This window comes from Glandiceps talaboti, chromosome 11 (genome assembly GCF_964340395.1).
Source record: "Glandiceps talaboti chromosome 11, keGlaTala1.1, whole genome shotgun sequence".
NCBI classification, from domain to species: domain Eukaryota; kingdom Metazoa; phylum Hemichordata; class Enteropneusta; family Spengelidae; genus Glandiceps; species Glandiceps talaboti.
Genome location: NC_135559.1, coordinates 12,935,772 through 12,942,580, shown reverse-complemented (window position 1 = coordinate 12,942,580; position 6,809 = coordinate 12,935,772).

Here is a 6,809-nt window from a genome sequence, read left to right as displayed (position 1 = left end):
CCAGTCCTCGTCGAATGCGTCAATGGGGGATATTCAATCTATTTATTACACACGCCGCATCATTCAGCGTCGATGTTTCAATTATCTCGATAGCTGATGTGGAAGGCAATGAACATGCCGTATTTCTACTTAGGCGGGAATTTAGGGACAGTCGTCTGCCGAGGTTTGCCGCCATTTCAAGTTGATATTTATTGTTTTCTTTATGTTCACATTTGGGATCGATAGGATTGTATATATTTTGACAGTTCAGTGATATTTTGAAATGTGATATTATTATTAATTTGTGGTTTTGTACTTCTGGTTCGCTATCGCGGGAAGTATTGCTTAGAACTGCAAGGCTTTCTTGCAGTTTAACGCCTTCAAAAAACGAAGCGTTTTCGCGCCAATGTCGATAAAAATATTGAATTTATGTAATTGCTATTAAATTCAAAGTTGTTATTTATACGTCAAGAAACAATGTTTTGCAAATGTGGTTTGTTGAAATGTCACTGGTGGGAGTTTTTGCTGTAAGCTTTCGTGTTTTATCACAGGGCTTAGGCAAGGATATACTTTTAACAACCTAGTTTTCACTATTAGCACAAACAGTGTTGTTTTTATGACGCACTGCAACCAACAAAACATTTCCCCGGATAAATTAATCCAGTCGTAATCCGTATTTACAATTTGTAGACATAACAGATTCAAGTGTATTATGAGTGGATACAACATTCGATTAATTTCTTGTACTAACAGCTGAAAACATATGTAAATGACGTGTATTATCGAATTTCTGTCTGTAAATCTACAAATACTTTTCTGTATTATCCTTTCAACTTCCAATTATGTGATTACGTGTTTTACTAAAAAAAATTGTTTATCGTTTGTTTACACCTGCGATGGCCTTCGTTTCTGGCTCTTTTAATATAATTTTCAGAAGACACCAATCAATAAATGTATTTTATCCACGAAAAAGAACATTACATTAGCATTAAGAGCTTTTACACCCACTAAGTACGTACCTTCTAATTCACGTATTTGATACGGACCCCGAATAAAAGACATTGATTTCTAAACCTACAGAAGTTTGAGTGCATTGTCTGTGTCCATTAATGCACCTATTATTAGTAGCTATATTAGTACCTGTTTATTAATTCAAGTTGACATTCTAATGGAAGAATATTGAAATTACGTCCTTGCTCTAACGGCAGGTACCTTGGGCGCCATCTTAACACAAAATACCCCGTGCTAAGGGGAATCGCATAATTCATCGAAAAAACAATTTTTTTTGTTAATTTTTTTTTTTTTTTTTGGGGGGGGGGGTATTCTGATTTGTTGGAAGAATATAGCGTATGATATTTTTTTTCGGAAAATTTATACGTTCGTGATCCACAGTTTTGGCGGGAAAATGTTTCCGTTGAAACGTGTACCATTTCCTGTCGCGTGGCACTTTCGTAAAAGTGTAGTTGATGCAATTACACATAAAAAAGACATGTACCAGCATTTGTTACAACCCTGTGCCTTACGTCGTATAAGCTTACACGACGCTATTTTAGGAATATAAATCGGATAATAACCGCCATTAACCGTTATGTCACAATACGTCATACAAAATAACATTTATTTGTATATTCTACATATGACTATTTAAAATTCATAAACGTGTGTACGTCATAGGGGCGATTAATTAGTGCTATCGGAAAATAATTTTTACTGTGTTACCATAGAAAAAATCGTGATCGGGTTAACAGATTGTTTCATTTCTACTTCGTGTCATCACAAAATATGGAACTGGGTGACGATTGGTATGTATGTATGTATGTATGTATGTATGTATGTATGTATGTATGTATGTATGTATGTATGTATGTATGTATGTATGTATGTATGTATGTATGTATGTATGTATGTATGTATGTATGTATGTATGTATGTATGTATGTATGTGTGTGTGTGTGTGTGTGTGTGTGTGTGTGTGTGTGTATGGATGGATGGATGTGTGTGTGTGTGTGTGTGTGTGTGTGTGTGTGTGTGTATGGATGGATGTATGTATGTATGTATGTATGTATGTATGTATGTATGTACGTACGTACGTGCGTGCGTGCGTACGTACGTACGTACGTACGTATGTATGTATGTATGTATGTATGTATGTCTGTGTGTGTGTGTATGTACGTATGTACGTACGTATGTATGTATGTATGTGTGTATGTATGTATGTATGTAAGTATGTATGTATGTATGTATGTATGTATGTATGTATGTATGTATGTATGTATGTATGTATGTATGTGTGTGTGTATGATAGGTTTCTAACATCATTCACAATGTAGACCATTTTATAACAATTCGTGCCAATATACTGTGACTACAGAAGTATTCTGGTATATCAAATAAGTATCACATGAATTAAGCCAGAGATTTGTCTTGGTGTTACTATTCTCACCCACTAGAGATACATGTATAGATGTGCTGTATACTCCCGAATTGAGAGTCATAGGTTATAACATGGTTAATTGCCTTTAAACATATTAAGTAAAACCAACATAGTTGTACATCCATATCCTATATCTGTATCTATATGTCTCTCTCTGTCCCTCCCTCCCCCTCCCTTCCTCCCTCCTTCCTTCCCTTCCTCCCTCCCCGTCCCCTTTTCCACTCTTCCTTTTTTTCCCTCTCTCTCTCTCTCTCTCTCTCTCTCTCTCTCTCTCTCTCTCTCTCTCTCTCTCTCTCTCTCTCTCTCTCTCTCTCTCTCTCTCTCTCTCTCTCTCTCTCTCTTTCTCTCAAACATAACACACAGATCATGATGGAACCATCGCTTTGTGGGAAAATTTCCTCACATCTGGTACCTTTTAATCCGGTCAATGAATAAAAACCAAATAAAGTCAGTTAGTAGTAAGGTGTTCGCCATGACCTTGTCCTTTCCAATTCGTGCGACGAGAGGACATAGACATTGTTTGTTTATTTTTCAAGTTGAAAGTCCTTGAATTTTCACTGGAACAGTTTTGTTTTCATTAGGGAGCGGTCCTCTTAAGGCCAAGGTGAGAACATTGTCTGGGGAATAGTTTCACACTTTGTCTGTAAATAATGTCCTCGGTATGTTCACCCTTTCATCAAGGCTTTGGTAACCAATGTCTCTACTGTTTCCTCTCTCGTAATGTCACAATTGACGTTGGTAAAGCACGCATTGTGTGTTAACCAGTTCAAGTTTCAAAACAGCCAATGTCAATAGCAGTCGCGTTCAAGAACAACCCTGTATGTAACAAACCATGCGAGGTAGAAGAGTATAGTATAGCCACACCCTCTTTCATAAATTAAAGTACCCATATGGATGAGGATTGGGTATTTATTTTGGAGATTTTTAATTTATAAAACAATTTTATCAAAGCCTCCTACGTGAAAATATCAGTGTGCAACACTATATGCCAAGTCCTTGTTTGTAACTCAATATATTGCAAAATATTGATAAATGTAAAAACATTTGTTGTACGTACAATATCAAACTTTGTACCTGTTTTGCAATGCATGTCTTATTACTGGATAAAAATCGTTAAATTGAAAATAAAATGAAAATCTAAGCTAAATGCCCAATCCTCATACATATGGCCACTTTAAAGTATAGTGCTTAGAAGTTCGGTGTTGGTTTTTCGGGTAAGAACATATCAACATACTATTTTCCACGACTAGTGTGCGTACAGTAGTTCTACAGCTCTTTCACTAGCATATTGTATTGTCTAGTGAATAACCACCACGACTTTATATATATATATATATATATATATATATATATATATATATATATATATATATATATATATATATATATATATATATATATATATATACATATCTTATGATAAACTCTTGCATTACAGAAACTTTCAACTGTCATTACATCGAGAAAAGTACTTGTTTAAGATTAAGCATCGCATGATGGTTGCACGCTTTAGGTGTTCAGCACATCGGCTTCAAATTGAATTGGGAAGGAGAAATAAAAAATATAGACCGTGATGATAGGGTATGTATTCTCTGTGACCTTCATAAGGTCGAGGACAAATTTCATTTTCTACTAAAATGTAAATTTTTCAATAAATATAGAAGTTAGTACATTCCACGGTACTTCTTCTCTCCCCCATCCTATACAAAGTTCATAGAAATCATACATTCTGAAGACAGTGATACAATCGAAAAAAACTCGCTGTTTTTCTTTACCATACACTATCTTTTGAGAAAAGAAGTAACTGATATTTTCTGAGATTGAGACATTTTATCAGATTATGTGTGAATTTTCTTTGTATTTTGGGCCGATGGCCATTAATTACAATAAAGTGACCATGATATATATACATATATATATATATGTCGAGATGGCATGTCGAGATAGCGAAGAATGCGCTCTGGGACAAATTTCATTAAAAATAAAAATTTTCACAATCTCTCCAACTTTTTTCTTATGGAAGCTTACTTCTGACCCTTTTGAAATTATACGAGAGAGAGAGAAAAAGATAATAAAAGAAAAAAAAGAAATCTGGGGTTTCACCGTTTTGTTTGCACGGATATCGACAATTACTTTCACATAGAATTATTACGCAACATTTGGCAGCCATATTGGATTCTAAAATGTGTTTTTGATAACATTTTGACCTTCATTTTAAACATTTGTACGATATGATGACCATTATTTTTTTCTTGACGTTAATTGAGAATTTTCGTGAACAAAGTCACAGCAAAGGTTCAAAAAGCTTATTTCAGTTGCACATTTCACGTTAACACAATTATTATTGGAGTAAACATTTCATTTCCAAGAGATCTTATTTTCGGTCATACTTTCTCTAGATCTGGGAACAAAAAAAGAAATCAAACATTATAATTTTCTTTGAGAATAGTTTTTGATGCGATATCACCGTTGAATTAAGACTCAGTGCCATACATGGAAATAACTCATGTAATTGTGTTACGATTAACTATAATTCTGTTCCCACTCTTGTATTAAACCGTTCACTGAATTCTATATATCTTTTAATTTCCGTTTCACTCTGTCCGCTTCCGTCATTCAGACCACCCTTTCTCACTCAGTCAACTTTCCCATGACACGATGATGTGATGTGATTCAAAAAATGAATTGTAAAAGAATAACACGCTGGAAGGAAGTGAGGCGTAATGGCATAGCATTGTCAGTAGATCCGTCTGTCTGTCTGTCTATATGTATGTATGTATGTATGTATGTATGTATGTATGTATGTATGTATGTATGTATGTATGTATCATGCATGTATGTATGTATGTATGTATGTATGTATGTATGTATGTATGTATGTATGTATGTATGTATGTATGTATCATGCATGTATCATGTATGTATGTATGTATGTATGTATGTATGTATGTATGTATGTATGTATGTATGTATGTATGTGTGTGTGTGTGTGTGTATGTATGTATGTATCTGTGGATTCTACATCTCAAAAATGTGTGCATAAATTCTATTGATACTCGATAATATAAACAAACATCTTATGAATATTAATGATCATTTGCAAAATTGATGGATTTATATAACGTGGGTTTTTGATAAGCTATGGGTGAACCTGAGGGGTCTTGAGTAGAGCTTTTTACACCGTTCATCATGGCCAATATTACCAGTCCATTTCTATTCCAAGGTCTGCCCTCTCCGTGAACTGCTTATACAATTTAAGTAAGACCGTGAGTACATAATCCCAACGTAATGATCTTCCGCCCAACGGCTGTTTCCTTGGCTTACTACGTGGTGTACAAAACCAAGTACTTCCAATTTAACGCAGTAGAATACAATGTGTTATTTCCCGCGGCGTACTATTTCTGTTAAGCATATTAGGTAATTATTCGTAGCGAGCATATTTGCAATATATCATTAAATTACCGTATTCAGTTTATTGAAATTGTGACCTATGCAGTCTTTTATCCTGTTTGTTATGAAATTCGATTTGTTTTTCATTGACAATTCGACTAAATACAGTTTTCTAATTTTTTAAAAAGATAGCCCGCTGACACAGACGATTCATTTGATGGACGTGTTTTTCAAGCCTTGAGTTCAGATTAGTTCGACCTATGTTACGTTGTAAGTGTACATGGTGAACTGCAAACAGTGTCGTAATTGTGTAGTAAACCCACTAATGGTGAATTCTTTCGTCGTCAAAGGTTGTCTCTAATGAGATTAACACGCTACATCATTTGATACGGTCAGAGCTCTTGACAACCCAGCGATGTGTATTGTATGTATGTATGTATGTATGTATGTATGTATGTATGTATGTATGTATGTATGTATGTATGTAGAATAAGCAAGGTTACGCTTCAAACAATCCGAAAGCAGTTTTATTAAAAGACATAACATCAAATTAAAGTAGCGTACCTTTGACGCGACAAAATCGTCCATCTGTGAGTTTAAAGTTTTATCTTCCAGAATGTTTCGTAAAAGTTTATGCCGTTTAAGTAAACCAGGCAAAATGTGATTGTGTGTACGATATACTATTTGTCTATTCTAGATGTACAGCCTGTATTACATACATGTACGTCCTTGGTATGTTTGGTGTACGAGGGTTCCGATGAATGGCTACACTTTGTTGATGTGAGCAATCAGAAAACGTTATATCATGCAGGCACACAAATATCACGTGGTCTCAAGTGCTCGATGGGGTTCTTTGAAGTTGTAGTAAGTTTAATCAACCAGAGTAATAATATTACTAATTGTTAGTTTTTTATCTAGCGCGTTCCAACACTGTGCACATTATCCCTGCTATGGACCTATAACGGCACAGCGACACTTTATAATTCATCAACTCCCCGGGAAGCAC